We start from the raw sequence: 20,092 nt of genomic DNA on the forward strand, positions 1-20,092 counted from the left end.
TGCTCAGACCAAACATCAGAATGGGGAAGAAATATGATGCAAGTGACTTTACCCGTGGAATGATTGCTGGTGCCAGACAGGGTGGTTTGAGTATCTCAGGAACTGCTGATCTCCTGGGATTTCAACGCGTAACAGTCTCTAGAGTTTATGGAGAATGGTGCAAGAAACAGAAAGCATCCAGTGAATGGCAGTTCTGAGGGTGAAAACAGCTTGTTAATGAGAGAGGTCAGAGGAGAATGGCCAGACTGGTTCAAGCTGACAGGAAGGTAACAGTAACTCAAGTAACCACCTGTAACAACAGTGGCGTGCAGGGGAGTATTTCTCAATGCACAGCACATCAAACCTTGAAGTGGATGGGCTACAGCAGCAGAAGACCACGAACGTACACTCAGTGGCCACTTATTTTGGTACAGGAGTTACTCTACCTATCAAAGTGGCCACTGTGCATATGTCAAACCAGGATTTCCTATTCATTCACCATAAGTACTAAAAGATTTTGATTCTAGACATCTGGATATTAAAGAGTGTCATGTCTTTGACCTACGTGCTTTGCCTGTTTACACTTACACTCCACACCTCATACCTACACTGACACAGTCACGGTCCTCCTGTGTTTTCATAGGACCTAATGCTGCCTGGAAAATTCACTTTGTCATTTTATCTTTCCTGTCAGTCACCTTATGTAATGCACATTGTGTTTCATCAGATTGCTTTTATATTTGTACTTATTGGGTGTTTTTTATGCTTATTATGTTTTATTTTGCTGCATCAGATTCTGAATAGCAATCATTTCATTCTACTTTACACTTGTGTACTGAAAAATGACAATAAACAGTTTTGAATCTTAGAATTTTGACGATTTATATACATTGACTCCCTAAGTCTCTTTGGACTACTGTTGCTTCTAACATTTCACTATTTGTTGAGTACTTGAAGCTGTTTTAGAACTCATAGTACTTCTTATGTATACATTGAATCTTTTTAATTTAATCTACAAATACATCCTAATGATGTTGTACTATCTATGCCAATTATACTGCAGTTGCATCTTGCTTTGTGTCACCAGCAGATCTGAAAAGATTACTTTCTAAGCCTTTATCTCAGTTTTTTAATGGGAAAAGTTGGAGCCATAGCAGAGATGCCTTCAGGGTCTCATTAGTCACACCAAGAGTAGGATGATTTGGCGGATGAATGTGTGGCTGAGAAACTGGTGCAGGGGGCAGAGTTTCAGATTTCTGGATCATTGGGATCTCTTCTGGAAAAGGTAAGTGGTGTACAAAGGCGAGGGTTTACACCTGAACTCGAGGGGGACCAATATCCTCGCAGGCAGGTTTGCTAGGGCTGATGAGGAGGGTTTAAACTAACTTGGCAGAAGGATGGGAACTGAAGTGATAGTGTTGGTTTACCAGCAGAAGCGGTATGTAGAGAGACTATCAGGAAGGACAGGCAGATAAAAGGTCAAAATTGAACAGTGGGATGTGTTGCAGTGTAAAAGTGGGACAAAATTGAAAAGGGTGATTGACAAAATCAAAAAGAGAGGCAGATACAGGACTGAAGGTGTTATATTTGAATGCACGTGCGGTATACGGAATAAGATAAAGGATCTTGTAGTGCATTTAGAGATTGACAGGTGTGACTTTGTGGACATCACCGAGACATGGCTGAAAGAAGATGATAGTTTGGAGCTTAACAGTCAAGGATACATACTGTATTGAAAGGGCAGGCAGGTAGGCAGAGGAGGTAGTGTGGCTCTGTAGGTAAAAATGAAATCAAATCCTTAAAAAGAGATGACATATGATTGGAAGATTTAGAATCCTTGTGGGTAGAGTTAAGAAACTGCAAGGGTAAAAAAGACCCTGACGTGTTTTATTCTGGCCTCTGAACAGTAGCCAATACGTGGGCTGCAAATTACAAGATTTCTAAATTAATTAATGAAGTAAACAGAAACCTTTTGCTGGTTGGTAAATATAGAACGAAGGAAAAATATCCAGTATTAGGTGTGGACTTTACCATCGTAACTTTAGAAAATATTTTCACAGCAAGGATGTCAGAAGATTAGAAGTGTATTCCATACATTGCAACTGGTGCCCTGTGGTTTGCCAAGTTTAAATTGGAGACCGATGGATTTCGCTGATCAACATGATGAAGGGATATGGAGAAAAGTCAGGTTACAAATCAGTCCTGATGTCATTGATCAGCAGCACAGCCTGAAAGGGTTAAATAGCCTGTTCCTGTTTCTCCACCACACCAAGTTGATACTGTGCAAAATAACATAACATCAACTAATGTGGCCAGCTTCCAAGGAGACTTCTGTCTTGTGTCACACAATAACAACACAATACTGATATTGCTCTATATTAATCTGTAGAATAAATACCATATTAATATTGCCTCACTATTAACCCAAAGATAATTGCATAGGATTTCTAGGCTCTGAAATCTGATAATCAGAATCAGGTTTAATATCATTGGCATAGGTCTTGAATTTTGTTGTTTTGCATTTCATCATGGCTGATCCACTTTTCTCCTCTGCCCCAATCTTCTACCTGCTCCCCGTAACCTTTGGTGCCTTGACTAATCAGGAACCTATCAATCTCTGCCTTAAATATACCCAATGACTTGGCCTGCACAGCCATCTGTGGCAATGACTTCCACAGATTTACCACACTCCGGCTAAAGAAAATTTTCCTCAGCTCTGTTCTAAATGGACATCCCTCTATTCTGAGACTGTACCCTCCGGTCCTAGAACCACCACCCCACCCCACCCCCAAAAAAAAGTTTCCACATCCACTCTATCTGGGCCTTTCAATATTTGATAGGTTTCACACTTCTAGACTCCAACGAGTACAGGCCCAGAGATCCTCATATATTAACCCTTTCATTCTTGGGATCCTTCTTGTAAACCTCCTCTGGACCCTCTCCAATGCCAGCACAACTTTTCTTATATAAGGGGCCCAAAATTGCTCACAATACTCCAAGTGCAGTCTGACCAGTGCCTTATAAATCCTCAGCATGACATCCTTGCTTTTGTATTCTAGTCCTTTCAAAATGAATGCTAACATTGCATTTGCCTTCCTTACCACCTGCAAATTAACCTTTAGGGAGTCATGCACAAGGACTCCCAAGTCCCTTGCACCTCTGATTTCATGAATTTTCTTCCCATTTAGAAAATAGCACACCCTTTTATTCCTTCTGCCAAAGTGCATGACCACACACTTCCCATTTGCCATCTTCCCATCACCCATTCCCCCAATCTGTGTAAGTCCTTCTGCAGATACCCTGCTTCTGCAACACTACCCACCCTTCCACCTACCTTCGTGTCATTTGCAAACTTGGTCACAATGCCATCAATTCTTTCATCCGAATCATTAAAATATAACATTAAAATGATCCCAAGACCAGCCCCTGTGGCACACTACTAGTCACTGACAGCCAACCAGAAAATGTCCCTTTTATTCCCATTCTTTGCCTCCTGCCGTTCAGGCAATTTCCTATCCTTGCTAGTATCTTTCCTGTCAATATCATGGGCTCTTACCTCGCTAAGCAGCTGCTGTTATTTCCTCAAAGAATTCCAACAATTTGTTGGGCAAGATTTCCCCTTTAGAAAACCATACTGACTTTGGTCTATTTTATCAGGTGCCTCCAACTACTCCAAAACCTATAATAATAGATTCCAACATCTTTCGAACCACTGAAGTCAGGCTAACTGGCCTATAATTTCCTTGCTTCTGCCTCCCTCCCTTCTTAAAGAGTGGAGTGACGTTTGTAATTTTCTAGTCCTCAGGAACCATACCAGAATCTACTGATTCTTGAAAGGTCTTTACTAATGCCTCCACAATCTCTTCAGCTACATCTTTCAGAACCCTGAGGTGTCGTCCATCTGGTCCAGGTGACTTATCTACCTTCAGACTTATCTTCCCGAGCACCTTCTCCTTAGTAATAGCAACGACGCTCACTTGGCCCCCCGGCGCTCTCGCTTTTCTGGCATTCTGCTTGAGTCTTCATTCAGGACTGACACAAAATACTGACTCAGTTCATCCACCATTTTTTTGTCCCCCATTACTACCTCTTCAGCGTCATTTTCCAGCAGTCCAAAATCCACTCTCATCTCTCTTTCACTCATAGTATATCTGGAAAAAACATTTTTAAAATCCTCTTTTATATTATTAGCTAGCTTACCTTCATATTTCATCTTTTCTCTCTTTATGGCTTTTTATTTGTCTTCTGTTAGTTTTTAAATTTTCCCAATCCTCTACCTTCCCCCTCATTTTTGTTATACTATATGCCCTCTCTTTAGTTTTTCTACTGTCTTGAATTTCTCTTATCAGCCACAATGCTGCATCCTCCCTTTAGAACACTTCTTCACCCTTGGGATGTATCTTTCCTGTGTCTTCTGAATTTTCTCCAGAAACACCAGCCATTGCCGTTCTTCTATCAGCCCTGCTGGTGTCCCCTTTCAATCAACTTTGGCCAGCTCCTCTCTAATACCTCTGTAATTTCCTTTACTCCATATCTGATTTTAGCTTCTCCTTCTCAAACTACAGGGCAAATTCTATCATATTATGATCACTGCCTCCAAAGGGTTCATTTACTTCAAGCTTGCTAATCAAACCTGGGCCATTACACAACATCCAATCCAGAATTGCCTTTCCCTTAGTGGGCTCAACCACAAGCTGATCTCAAAAGCCAACTCATAGTCATTCTACAAATTCTCTCACTTGAGATCCAAAATTAGCACCAACCTGATTTTCCCAATCTACCTGCATATTGAAATCCCCCCATAACTATCGTAACATTGCCCTTTTGACGTCCATTTTCCATCTCCCATTGTAATTTGTAGCCCATAGCCTGGCTACTGTTTGAAGGCCCGGATATCACTCCCATCAGGGTCTTTTTACCCTTGCAGTTTCTTAACTCTATCCACAAGGATTCTATATCATCTCTTTCTAACGATTTGATTTCATTTTTTTTAAGAACAGGGCCATCCCACCCCCTCTGCCTACCTGCCTGTCCTTTCAATACAATGTGTATCCTTGGATGTTAAGCTCCCAACTATGATCTTCTTTCAGCCATGACCCAGTGATACTCACAACGTCATACCAGCCAATCTCTAACAGCTCAACAATAACAGTTACCTTGTTCCATTTACTGTGTGCATTCAAATATAATACCTGTAAGTGCTCCTCTGATTCCCTTGATCATATTTTCTTAGCTCTCACCATTGGTGCTGCGGTCATTAGTCTCTGCCTATACGCTGGGAGTAGAACTACAGCCAAATGATCAGACTTTCCAAAGTGTGGGCGTGGGATGGCATGGTAAACGTTCTTGATGGCGGTCAAGTGTGTTGGCTCCACTGGTTCCACAGGTGATACGTCGGTGGTAATTGTCCAGAGACTTTTTCAAACTGGCCTGTTTGAAACATCCTGCAATGATAGGGAAGTCATTGGGGTTTGCTGACTCTTGCTGATTATGATGCTCTGTCCCTCCACTGCCTGCTTGACATTGGCCTGAGGTGGAATGCACACTGCTTCCAGGATGCTATGGTGGAAAACGCTCTTGGCAGATAAAAAAGAAGATATTTGACCACTGGATATTCCAGGGTCAGGTGAGCAGAGCTGAGACAGAACCACCACATCTGTGCACCATGATGAGTTAATCATAAAGCATACTCCACCTCCTCTACCTTTAAAAGTTTGAGCTGACCTGTTTTTGTAGAGAATGGTGAAGCCATCAAGCTGCAGTACTGCATCTGAAATGGTGGTAGGTAACCATGTTTCCGTGAAGCAAAACACATAGCAGTCCTTGATGTCTCTCTGGTACAATAATCTTGCTCCGAGGTCTTCAGTTTTATTTTCCTGAGACTGTATATTTCTACCAGGATAGTCAGGAGTGGCGTTTCAATCTTACCTGTAGACCAGCGCACCATCCTCATTTCCATTTTCTTAAAGGGAACTGCATTCGCAACCCAAGTCTGCTGTTCGAGGTTTGTCAATTTTGAGCGTCGATAAACTTTTTAAACATCCTTAAGAAAATGCTACTTACTGAAGTACCCACAGCTGTGACTGTGCATTTCAGCTGTAGTGGCCCTAATTGGGAATATTTGATGATTCCCATCAGAGCTGGACACAAAGAATCGCCACTTATCAGACTCATCTAACAAATGATAATAAATCATACCAGCAGACCCATTACAATGATGTACAGCAACTCTAAATGCCCCGCAACCGTCTCTTTACACACCATACTAATGACACAGGTGAAAAGACAGACTGAACCATATCCAGAATTTCCAATGACACAAAGTTAGGTTGGGAACATGAGCAAGAGGCGGGCTACAACAGGGCAGCGACAGGGACAGGTCAAATGCGTGCGTGGATGAAAAGGAAGCAAATAGACTACACTGGGGCAAACATGAGGCTGACTCTTCTTTAGAAGATTGGGAAAACAGTAGAAAGTAACAACCTGCTGTGCAGAAGGATCTCTGGTTGCTGGTGCATGAAGCACAGAAAATACACAACATACAGCAAGTAAGTAATGAGGCAAGTAATAGTGATAGTCATAGTCATAGTCATACTTTATTGATCCCGGGAAAATTAGTTTTTGTTACAGTTGCACCATAAATAATAAATAGTAATAAAACCATAAATAGTTAAATAGTAATATGTAAATTATGCCAGGAAATAAGTCCAGGACCAGCCTATTGGCTCAGGGTGTCTGACCCTCCAAGGGAGGAGTTGTAAAGTTTGATGGCCACAGGCAGGAATGACCTCCTATGGCGCTCAGTATTGCATCTCGGTGGAATGAGTCTCTGGCTGAATGTACTCCTGTGCCCAACCAGTACATTATGTAGTGGATGGGAGACATTGTCCAAGATGGCATGCAACTTGAACAGCATCCTCTTCAGACACCACCGTCAGAGAGTCCAGTTCCATCCCCACAACATCACTGGCCTTACGAATCAGTTTGTTGATTCTGTTGGTGTCTGCTACCCTCAGCCTGCTGCTCCAGCACACAACAGCAAACATGATCGCACTGGCCACCACAGACTCATAGAACATCCTCAGCATCGTCCAGCAGATGTTAAAGGACCTCAGTCTCCTCAGGAAATAGAGACGGCTCTGTCCCTTCTTGTAGACAGCCTCAGTGTTCATTGACCAGTCCAGTTTATTGTCAATTCGTATCCCCAGGTATTTGTAATCCTCCACCATGTCCACACTGACCCCCTGGATGGAAACAGGGGTCACCGGTACCTTAGCTTGGCTCATAATTTGGCTTTTATCACAAGAACAAAAATAGGCAAGTCTTTCCACAGTCCTGAAGTGGATGAGGCTGCATATGGAGCTCAACGTTCAGTTTTGCCTTTGTAACTCAGGGAAGGATCCTTGCCCGAGTCAGTTTTAGGTTCGTAATGGGGACTGTGGGGGTGAGTGATGAAAAGATATGGCCTTAACTCGCTAAATTTGGGAGTGGAAGGTAACTTCAGTGACTTACTGATTACAAGATTCAGAGTGGGGTGAACAGGGTAGAAGCCGAGAGGCCCTCAGGCTGAATAATCCAAGACTAAGGGGCAATCCTGTGGTATAATGGGGTCAGTCTTTTCCCACAGCGATCGGCAGAGAGACTTGTTTGGCCTATTGGCTGTGGATGCTCAGCCGTTGAGCTTTATCAAGGCTGAGATCAGCAATTTCAGACACCAAGGGATGTGGGGACTGAGTATTAAAGTGTAAATTAGGTAGGTCAGCCATGCTCAGAGTGGATGTGGATGTTAGCACAGGGGATCATGTGAACTCTCACTGCTCACCTGTCGTCAATACTCAGCACAGACTGATGACCTTCCACAGATGTGAAGTAGGAAGTGCATTTACCAGCTGCATTGCAGCCTGGTATGGGAACACCGATGACTTTGCACAGAAAATCCTACAAAAGGTATTGGATTCAGCCCAGTACATCACAGGTAAAGCCCTCTCAACCATTGAGCACATCTGCGTGAAACGCTGCCATAAGAAAGCAGCATCCATCATCAAAGATCCTCACCACCCAGGCCATGCTCTTTTCTCCCTGCTGCCATCAGGTAGAAGGTACAGGTGCCTCAGGACTCGCACCTCCAGGTTCAAGAACAGTTACTACACCTCAACCACCAGGCTCTTGAATAAAAGAGGATAACCACACTCACCTATTGAGATGTTCCCACAACCAATGATCTCACCTTAAGGGCTCTTTATTTTGTTATTTAATGCTCTCTTTATTTATTGCTACTTATTTATATTTGCATTTGCCCAGTTTGTTGTCTTCTGTGCTCTACTTGCTCTTTCATTGGTCCTGTTTATAGATACTGTTCTATAGGTTTGCTGAGTATACCCGGAGTTGTATAGTACGTGGTGATGTGTCTGTACTCTGATAATAAATTTTACTTTGAACTATGAACTTTTTGAACTTTGAGATGTAGATCATCCTGCACAACCATCCCTCACTGGTCAGATCCCTCACCCCTACGGTCTCCATAATGAACCTGCGCAACACTGTTACCCAGGGAGGGACTCTTCCTTCCTGAGATGCAGAAACCAAAACCACACAATGTGCTCCCAATGCAGCTCATCAGAGGTTTGCAGAAACACTTGACTGTTTTTGTGCTCCAACCCCCTGCAGAGACATGTGCCTTAAAAATTGCTTGCTGTATCCACATGTAAAATGGTGCAGAACATTCAGCACGTCAGGCAGATTCCATTGAAGGAGAAACAGAGTTGTTGCTCCTGGTGGCAGACCCTTCATCAGATTCTCGTTTACTGGAGTGGGGCTGTGTGGTGATGTGATTAAGACTGAAAGAGTGCAGAGAAAATTTACAAGGCTGTTGTCAGGACTCAAGGGCCCGGGTTACAGGGAAGGTTGAATAGGTTATTCCCCGGAGCATAGGAGAATGAGGGAAGATTTGATAAAGGTACACAAAATCACGTGGGGGAAAGATAGGGTAAATGCACGCAGGCTTTTCCACTGAGGTTGAGTGCGACTAGAACTGGAGGTCATGGGCCAAGAGCGAAAGGTGAAATTTTTAAGGGGGGACATGAGGGGGAACTTCACTCCAAGGGTGGAACAAGCTGTCAGAGGAAGTAATAGACTATTCAAGTTCAACATTTAAGAGAAGTTTAGATAAGTACATGGACAGGAGGGGTAGGGAGGGCTACGGTCCAGGTGCAGACTGATGCGATGTAACGTGTGAATAACTGACATAAGAATGTATGTTAGATGCCTAGGACAGAAAGCAGCCCTGCCTCGATTATACAAAGGGCTGTGACTCCATAGTCTGCATGTCTGGGGTTAGTACTGAGGCAGACACCATGTCACCATTAAGGAACTTGGATTCATTTCAATATTCAAGTTTATTTGTCACATGTACATCAAAACATCCAGTAAAATGAGTTGTTTGCATTAACAACCAACAAACCCAAGGGTGTGAAATGAGTGAAAAGGGCGTGCTGGGGGCAGCCTGCAGTGTCCACAATGCTTTTCAGAACAACACAGAACACAACAAGCAACAAAGAACAACAGCAAAAACACAAGCCCTGTTCCACCCTCTCCCCTACGTACATACATAGACCTATAGCCCCAGGACAGGTCTCCAGTCTTCGGCCTTGCGTGAACACAGACTCGGGCCTTCAGATACCAGGCCTCCAGTCTTCGGCCTTGTGTGGACACAGACTCGGGCCTTCGGACACCAGGCCTCCAGTCTTCGGCCTTGCGTGGACACAGACTCGGGCCTTCAGACACCAGGCCTCCAGTCTTCCGCCTTGCGTGGACACAGGCTCGGGCCTTCAGACACCAGGCCTCCAGTCTTCGGCCTTGTGTGGACACAGACTTGGGCCTTCAGACACCAGGCCTCCAGTCTTCGGCCTTGCGTGGACACAGACCCAGGCCTTCAGACACCAGGCTTCAACCTCCCCAGCAGACTCACGGAGATTCACAAAATCAGCTCCTGCCAACGGGCCTCACATCGCGGACTTCCGGATTTGGCTTCTAGACTTCCGACTTCTACCTCAGTGCCGTCGAATGCAAATGATGCACTGACATTTTTATATTGGAGATGGATTAAAAGAGTAAAGGAATGGTTAATTATGTAGTTGAAGGGGAAGAAGGAGGAAAGAGATGAGGGAGCTGGATGGCTATGTAGGTTTAAAACCAAATTGGAAGGAAAACCAGAACTAATTCATGTGTACTCAGTGGCCACTTTAATAGGTACACCTGTACAGCTGCTCATTAATATAAATATCTAATCAGTCAATCACGTGGCAGCAACTCAATGCATAAAAGCATTCAGACATGGTCAAGAGGTTCTGGTGTTCAGACCAAACATCAGAATGGGGAAGAAATGTGATCTAGGTGACTTTGACCATGATATAACTGTTGTTGCCAGACAGAAACAGCTGATCTCCTGGAATTTTCACACATAACAGAGTCTAGAATTTACAGACAATGGTGTGGAAAACAGAAAAAGAACCATCCAATGAGTGGCAGCTCTGTGGATGAAAACGCCTTTGTTAATGTGAAAAGTCAGAGGAGAATGGCCAGACTGGTTCAAGCTGACAGGAAGGTGACAGTAACTCAAATAACCATGCGTTACAACAATGGTGTGCAGAAGAGCGTCTTTGAACGCACAGCACATCAAACCTTGAAGCAGAAGACCACAAACTTACAGTCAAAGGCCACGTTATTAGGTTCAGCAGTCCGATAGACTCCAACACCAAATGTTTGTCAAATCAGTTTGCTTAAGGTTCAACAACCCGAAACTCAGTAGCTTGACCCACAATGTCCAGCAATTTTTGCCTTTACTCCAACCTGTTTTGTTTTTCATTTTACTTTTAACCTGAGTTATTGAAAATCTGTCTACTTCCTTCCTTCAATTAAGACAATTGCTGAATGTAGGAGGCTCATGGTTTGGTCTCAGCTCAAATGAACACACAGAGGGATTAAGCTATGTCCTCACAAGGTTAGCCACAGAGAGTACAGGAAGTGGAGGAGGTGGGGGGCGGGGGGGGGGGAGTTGGAGTGCGAACTGCGCCAAAAAAGGGAATAATATTTGAAAAGCAGAAATTTCCAGTGAAATCCTGCACCAGAGTGACCCCGATGCATTCTGAATAATCCAAAACACAGGATGAGTGGCAAATTTGACAAAGCAGCCGCAGGCCTCAAATGGTTGTCGGCATGGGAACCATCAGCAATGGACACTGAACATCCCATGATTGATGGTGCAAGTTCTATTCAACCCCTCATCACCACACTGTCAACAGGAAGAAAATCCCAGCCTCGCCAACACAAAGTTTCATTCATTGCACTCTCTGCAGCATTCCATCCGAATAGAAATGGACAACGTTTTATAAAACGCTACTCTTCTTTTAACAGCTGCTCCTGAGATTAATTTGATTTTGAAGTCAATCCTGAGAATTCCAATAATTTCTTAGACAACTTTTACTATTTCCTGAATTTTCTTTCCTGTTTAAAGTATTTTGAACATGACAACCCAAATACATTTTAAAATCTTAAATGTTTAAAAAATTTTTGATTTTTCTTTACTGTTGTTCAAGTACAGCTTGTACTAAATTTTCCTTCAAAAGCTTCAAGCAGACCAGGTTTCAGTTTCAAAGAATACACTGTTCTGGTTCTCATTAAAAGACAATTGATTGTGACACTTATCTGCTCTTGGCCAATTATTGACTACCCAGGCAGTGTTGAGAAACACCACTGCACAGTTAACAGAATGTTCCATGGCTGACCTCAGTACATGTTTAACTCACGTTCCTTTTTATTTGTTCTCCAGTTCCCACTCCCATCTTTCTCCAAATTCCTGCTCTCATCTGTGACTTCCTCCAATTCCATCCTCCCTCTTCTTCAATTTTCTATCCTCATTCTCACCTTCCTCCAAATTCCCAATCTTCACTCCCACCTTCTAATTCTTCTCCCTCTGTCCTGCCTCCTTCCAAATTCCTGCCCTCACCCACACTTTCCTCCAATTTCCTGTGTTCCCTCTTTTCTTCAATTTCCAGATCTCACTCCAACCTTCTTTTTAATTCCTTCTGTCATCTCTCTCCAATTCCATGACCTCAAACCCACATATTTCACCCTCACTCCAACTCCCCTCTGATTCTTTGTCTTCAGCCCCTTCCTCCTCCTACCCCTACCCTACCTCACTTTTATGGTCCTGATGGAAACCTCTTCTAAACAAGTTCTTACTCACTCCTGCTTTCTTCTATTGTTTCCATGCTGATTCTTTTCTCTGCCTCAGCCCTAATTTAGACCTGTACTGTCAAATGCTTTCCATTTGTGGTGTGAAATTGCTAATCCTTTTTTTTTGTAATTTTTTTTTAATTGAAGTTCATCATCAAACAAACTTTTCCATAAGATATATTTCAGATCAGACACTGTACATATATACATCATATAATCATATTTGTCACAAATCTCCACATAATATTTATCTGAGGTATACACTTATAGAAAGGAGAGGAAAGAAAGAACAATCGAAAGAAGAGAACTATGTACAGAGTAGGGAGTGATCTTTTTTTTACAACATATTCATTGACTTGTGAGAATAAAATCAGGTCTATGAGGTGTTATGTAGTTAAACTATTTTTCCCAGTATGAATCAAATTGTTCTAACTTATGATTAACAGATGCTGTTATCTTCTCCATTTTGTAAATGTCCACGGTAATTTCCATCCATACATTTAAAGTTGGGCTCTCCTGTGATAACCAATTCCTGGTCAGGGTCTTTTTACCAGCTACCAGCAGCATATTCATTAAATACTTATCTCTTTTCAACCATTCTTGAGGTATATATCCAATATGTATGGTCTTACTCTCCAAGGGTATTTCACATTTAAAGATGTCTCGTAGGGCATTGTGTATCCCACTCCAATAGTCTTTGATAACAGGGCAATCCCAGAAAATATGATAATGGTTTGCATTTTGATTTCCACAATTTCTCCAGCGAACAGGGGGGTTACTATCATAATGGGATTTCTGAGAGAGTGTAATAAAATATCTTATCAAGTTTTTCCACCCGAACTCCCTCCATTTCTGTGAACTGGTACACTTCTATTGATACCTCCATATTATTGTTCATTCTTCCTCAGATATTATTGTCCAAAATTGCTAATCTTAAAACCCAGACTCTGTTTCTCACTCTCCTCGGATGCTGCCTGGCCTGCCAAGTGTTTCCAGCATTTCCTGCTTTGTGGGACCAGAGACACCAGTTGTTGAGCTTGAACAAGAGCCAGCCGGCCCTTCCTAGAAGGCACTGGTGAATCATCTGGAATTTTACTATGACCCAGCAGCTTCTTGGTCAATTTTTTATGTGATGTCCATTGATGTTTTTGGTATTTGACTTACTATTTTCACACATGCTAAGATACAGTAAAAATGGTTTGTCTTGCATGCCATCCACACAGATCATTTCATAGCAGTCAGATCTCTGGCACTGAGTGTGGTTCTATGACTCAGAAAGGAATGGGGGAGAAGAGGCAAGCTGTAGCGATAGGGATTCAATGGTTAGGGGAACAGACAGGAGGCTCTGTGGACGAGGAGAATCCCAGATGATACACTGCCTCCCAGGTGCCAGAATCAGGCACATCTCGGATCAAGTCCGTAGCGTTCTTCAGCAGGAAGGTGAGCAGTCGGAGGTCATGGTCCACAGTGGTACCAATGGCACAGGTAGGAAGGGTGATGAAGCCTTGCAAGGTTCAGGGATTTAGCTGCTAAGTCAAAGGACAGGACCTCCAGAATTGTGATCTCAGGATCACTACTGTGCCATATGCTAGAGAGACCAGAAGTAGGTAGATAATACAGTTTAACATGTGGTTAAGGAGATGGTGCAGGAGGGAAGGCTTCAGAATTTTGCATCATTGGGCTCTCTTCCAAGAAGATGGGACCTGTACAGATGGGACCGTTATGCACAGGACTGAAGGGGACTAATATTCTTGCAGGAAGGTTTGTTAGTACTGCATGCAGTGGGTGAGGGGGGAGGTTAACTAGATTTGCAGGGGGATGGGAACTAGAGTGCCAGGGTAGATAACGGAGGAGTTGTAGGGAAAGTAGATGTTAATCTGATGCAGTAAAACAGAAATTGAAAGGATGGACATGGTGGGAATGAGTTGCATCTACTTCAATGCAAGGAATATTGTAAATAAAGCAGATGAGTTTCAAACATGGATCAGCGCATGGAACTATGACATTGCAACCATTAGTGAAACTTGGTTGCAGGAGGGTCAGGACTGGCAGCTCAATATTCTGGGGTTCCGTTGTTTTAGACGTGATAGAAAGGGAAGGATTAAAGGGAGAGGTTGGCATTAACAGCCAGGGAAAACGCCACAGTAGTGCTCAGTCAGGATAGAACGGGGTCTTGTCTACTAAGGCTATATGAGTGGAACTGAGTAATGAGAAAGGGATGACCAGATTAATGGGATTGCATTGTAGACTGTTCAATGATCTGTAGAATTGCAGACAGTTGCAAGAAACATAAGGTTGTGTTAGTAGGTGATTTTAACTTTCCACATATTGACTGTGTCCTATTCTGTGAAACTGCTGAATGGAATAGAGTTTGTCAAGTGTGTTCAGGAAAGTCTCCTTAATCAATACGGAGATCCCAATATATAAAGAGAATGTGCCACTGATCTCCTATGAAGGAACAAGATAGAGCAGGCGATAGAGGTGTGTGCAGGGGAACCCTTTGGATCCAGTGATCATAATTCCATTAGTTTCAAGGTAACTGTGGAGAGGGATAGATCTGGTCCTTGGGATGAAATTGGAAAAAAGCCAATTTTGATGGTACCAGAAAGGATCTGCAGAATGGTGATCTATGCATGGAGCCACAAGGGACGGTGGCGGGGGGGGCGGGTGGGGGTGAGATCTTAAATGAATTTTTGCATCTGTATTTACTCAGGGACGGACATAGCGCCTATAGAAGTGAGAGAAACACCAGTGAGGTTATGGACCATATATGGGTTATAAAGGAGGAAGTACTTGATGTCTTGAGGAACATTAGGGTGGATAAATCCCAGGGTTTGATAAGGTGTTCCCTCAGACCTTGTGAGGAGCTGGTGCAGAAATTGCCGGGGCCCTAGCAGAGGTGTTTAAAGCATCCTTAGCCACAGGTGCGGTGCCAGAAGATTGGAGGATAGCCAATGTTGTTCCATTGTTTAAGGAATGCTCTAAGAATAAGCCATGAAATTATAGGCCATGAGCCTGACAGCAATAATGGGCAAGATATTGGAAGGTATTCAAGGTACTGGTTATATAAGCAGACAGGGACTGATTAGGGATGGTCAACATGGCTTTGTATGTGGTAGATCATGTCTAACCAATCTTACAGAGTTTTTCAAGGAAGTTACCTGGAAAGTTGATGAAGAAAAGGTAGTGGATGTTACCTACGTGGACTTTAGCAAGGCCTTTGTCAAGGTCTAACATGAGACATGAAGCAGGTTGGTCAAGATAGGACAGTCATTTGGCATTCAAGATGAGGTGGTAAGTTGGGTTCAACATTGGCTTTGCAGAAGAAGTGGTTGTAGATGGTTGCCTCTCTGACTGGAGGCTTGTGAGGGATCGGTGCTGGCTCTATTGTTGTTTTTCATCTATATCAACCGTCTGGATGATAATGTGGTAAACTGGATCAGCAAAATTCGTGGCTGTCACCAAGGTTGAAGTGCAGTGGATAGCAAGGAAGGCCATCAAAGCTTGCAGCAAGAAAAAGGGCTGAAAAGTGGCAGATGGAATTTAATGCAGATAAGTGTGAGGTGTTGCACTGTGGGAGGTCAATCCAGGGTTCGATTTACACTGTGAACAGTGGATCGGGTTGTAAAAAGCACTTTTGGTACATTGGCCTTCACTAATCAAAATATCGATAACCGAAGATTGGATGTTAAGTTGAAGTTGTACAAGATGGTGGAGAGGCCTAACTTGGAGCATTGTGTGCAGTTCCAGCCACCTTCCTACAAGAATGATATGAATAAGATTCAGAGAAAATTTACGAGGATGCTTCCAGGACTTGAGGACCTGAATTATAGGGAAAGGTCGAATAGGTTAGGACTTTTTCCCTGGAGTGTAGGAGAATGAGGGAAGATTTGATGAAGGTATACAAAATTATGAGGCATGTTGATAGGATAAAGGCAAGCAGACCTTTTCCACTGTGGCTTGTTGTAAATAGAACTAGCGGTCATAGCTAAAGGGCGAAAGGTGAAAATGTTTAAGAGGAACATGAGGGGGAACTTCTTCACTCAGACGGTGTTGAGAGCTACCAGTGCAAGTGATGGATGCAGGTTCCATTTCAACATTTAGGAGAAGTTTGGACGAGTACATGGATGGGAGAGGTATGTTGGGCTGTGATCCAGGTGCAGGTTAATGGGACTGGGCAGGTTAACAGTTCAGCATGGACTAGATGGGCCGAAGGGCTTGCTTATGTGCCGTAGCATTCTATGACTCTATAAATACATCGAGGTGGTACGAAGAGAAGAGCAATTACAAAATATAGAGTTACAGAGAAACTGCAGCGTGGGTTGACAAGTAAGGTGAAGGGCCATAATGAGGTAGATTGCCAGGTCAAGAGTTTGTCTTTATACTTTATACTTTATTGTCGCCAAACAATTGATACTAGAACGTACAATCATCATAGCGATATTTGATTCTGCACTTCCCGCTCCCTGGATTACAAATCGATAGTAAATATTAAAATTTTAAATTAAAAATCATAAATAGAAAATAGAAAAATGGAAAGTAAGGTAGTGCAAAAAACACCCGAGAGGCAGGTCCGAATATTTGGAGGGTACGGCCCAGATCCGGGTCAGGATCCGTTCAGCAGTCTTATCACAGTTGGAAAGAAGCTGTTCCCAAATCTGGACGTTCAAGCCTTCAAGCTCCTGAGCCTTCTCCCGGACAGAAGAGGGACGAAAAGTGTGTTGGCTGGGTGGGTCGTGTTCTTGATTATCCTGGCAGCACTGCTCCGACAGCGTGCGGTGTAAAGTGAGTCCAAGGACAGAAGATTGGTTTGTGTGATGTGCTGTGCCGTGCTATCACACAAGAGGTCTTATAACAGCAGGAATAGAAACTGTCCTTGAGCCTGGAGGTGTGTATTTTCAAGCTTTTGTAGTTTCCATCCAACGGAAGGGTAGGAGAAAAGAGATGGTGACAGAAGACTGCAGATGCTAAAAACCTGCAGCGATGCACAGAAAAATGCTGGAGTAACTCAGTGTGCCAGGCAGCACCTTTAGAGGAAGATGGACAGTTGATGTTCCAGGTGGAAACCGTTCATCAGGACTGGTCTTTGGGGTGTGGGGGCGGGGGTGGTCTTTGATTACGTTGGCTGCTCTCCTGAGGCATCAGAAAGCGTGGAGTCCACTGGTGTTTATGATGGACTGAGCTGTGAGTTCACTGAGCTTCAGGATGGATTTCTCGCAGTCTTGAGCAAAGCAGCCATGATGCACCTGGAAAGGATGTTTTCTACAGAAACTGGCAAGGGTCAACAGGGCCATGCTGAATTCCCTTGGCCTTCAGCGGAAGCTGCTGTGAGTTGTCATTGTCGAATTTGATTTTTGAAACTCGTGATTGCTTCAGTAGCCCCTCTGTCTCGGGTCAGCTGCCTGGACAATTCATGGGTGAGCTGCAGTTGGCAGCCCATTCCCTACAAGACATGATCCTGCTGCATAGTAACATTCAGACAAGCAGCAGGTACTGCACACTGTACTGCATATGATGGGCCATGGCTGGAAGTTAGGCTTACTGCCATCTCAGCTCTTTCGAATAGTGCCAGGAATCCTTTGTCGGGCCACTGAGAGGGCAGACACGGCCTGTGTGATATCTGGAAGGTATCGCCTCTGACAGTGTGGTGGTGAGCTGGGGTTACTACCAATAGAAAGGGGCAGATGTGAAGCCGCGGAGGTTGGCAGGTTTGCCTCTGGGGGATATCCCAGTTGCTGTACCATGGAACTAGTTCCTCCAAGTCCATTTCCACATTCTCAAAGGGCTCCCAGATCCCAAGACTCACCGATTGGAGCAGTCTGCCTTTGGAAACTTATTGTGACCAAAGAGAGAAAATAACTCAGAAGGGCGCTTCTAATATCTGAGCTCATAGCCTGGATAAAAACTGACCAGGGGTCATTATTTTTTTTATCCAGTGCCTTAAACCGAATTTATATGCTTGCTGTGATTGCCAACTATTTAAGTGTACGAACCCTTTTTGTGTCCGTTGTGCAATCTGTTCACACAAACAAGCTGTGTGACACTCTTCTGTGCTGCCAAACAGTGGGGGGCCATCACAGCTTTGACATCTTTACAAGCAGGGCCAGGAGTGCTTACTTGACAAGCTGAGGTGGGGGAAGAGATGGGGAGAGAGCCTTACGAATCCGCTCCGGCAGTTTCACATCGGGTCTGAGGCTCACACTGCAAAAATAAAATGCTCGATGTATTTCAGAATGAACTCAGGTCACCGATGTGTTCGGCAAGCTTTGGTACAAGTGCAGAATCAATTTTGTGTGTGTAATTGTCACAGCATGGCTTGATAGTCTTTATGCACTCATTAAGGAGTCCTCAATAGACGACGCAGCAGGGGGCCAGCACAATCATCCACTATTTAGAACGCTTTCAGGTTCTGAATAGCCACAATTGTACTGCACAGTCTGATCCAGAGGCAACATTCCCAGACTGGTGAAGGTGGAGAAAAGCTTTCCCACATTGTGCACGGTTTCTTCCTGCTGAGTTGGTGACAGGATGAAGGGAATGAGGAGGCATGAAACAGTGGGAATTCTTGGTTGGGTTTCAAGAAGCGATTGCATGGGAGAAATGTGTAGGAATGGGAAAAAAACTCATTGTATGAAGGGTGAGCTACAGGGACCTAACAGATTATAAACGTAGGAGCAGAGTTAGGCCATTTGGCCCGTCGAGTCTTCTCCACCATTCTATTATGGGTGATTAATTTTCTCTCTCAAACTCATTCTCTTGCTTTCTTTTTCCTGTAACCTTTCATGTACTTTCTAATCAAGAACCTATCAACCTCCACTTGTAAATATACACAGTGACTTGGCCTTCACGTCATCTGTATCAAAGAATTTCACAGATTCACCACCCTCTGACGAAAGAAATTCCTCCTCATCTCTGCTCTAAAGGGGCATCCCTGTATTCTGAGGCCTCTGGTCCTAGACTCACTCTCTATTGGAAATGTCGTCTCTATGCCCACTCCATCTGGGTGTTTCAATATTAAGTAGGTTTCAATGTAATCCCCCCTCATTCTTCTAAAATCCAACAAGTGCAGGACCAGAGCCCACAGTCATTCTCGGTGAAAAGGTTCATCTGGTTATTTGTTTGATGGAGAATTGTAAGCCTTTCAACATGATGGGGTTCTCTCTGATCTGTCTCTCTTCCAGCTCCCTGTTATGCCCCACATCCCTCAGTTCAGCCTCATCTCTCACTTCCTTTAGTCCTGTGCACCGCTATGCTAAGGGCTGTGCCAACTCACCAGCCTATGGGCACTTAACCAAATGCCCTCAGCTACCTGCTCTGGGTCTATGCACCCTTCTGTACTCTGTGCATACCCGCCTCTATACTATATACATACCAATTTGTACCCATCCTGTATGCACACAAGCATTGAGCATACCATGTAATTCATGCTGTGCATGCGTTTCTGCCTATACTATATAATGACATACCTGCACCAAATGATTCTGTAATGTAATGCCCACATTGAATCTAGACAGCTATCTATGAATATGCTCATATCAAAGGAGAGGGTACTCAGATAATGCCCATTGGGCATTTGTTCTTGTGATGTGGGCTACAGTGGGAATGCCACTTTGATTTATTAACAGTATCCGGGATTATGGAGGTGTGAACCCCACTGTATTTATTGCCAATACCTCATCCAACCAGAGCAATCTTTTGGATTCACTGAAGACCCTCAATTTCCTTACCCAGCATAGAAAGAGGAAACTAGACCCAGAGTCCCACTGCTGCTTGGTAACCCTGTAACTGCTGCGGGAAACGTGGCCAGGGTCAGTGGTGACGCACCCGTCAAACCTGCTGGGATTGCCATTGAATGATCATCCAGACAAGATATAAACAA

Source organism: Mobula birostris, chromosome 27 (genome assembly GCF_030028105.1).
Source record: "Mobula birostris isolate sMobBir1 chromosome 27, sMobBir1.hap1, whole genome shotgun sequence".
NCBI lineage: Eukaryota > Metazoa > Chordata > Chondrichthyes > Myliobatiformes > Myliobatidae > Mobula > Mobula birostris.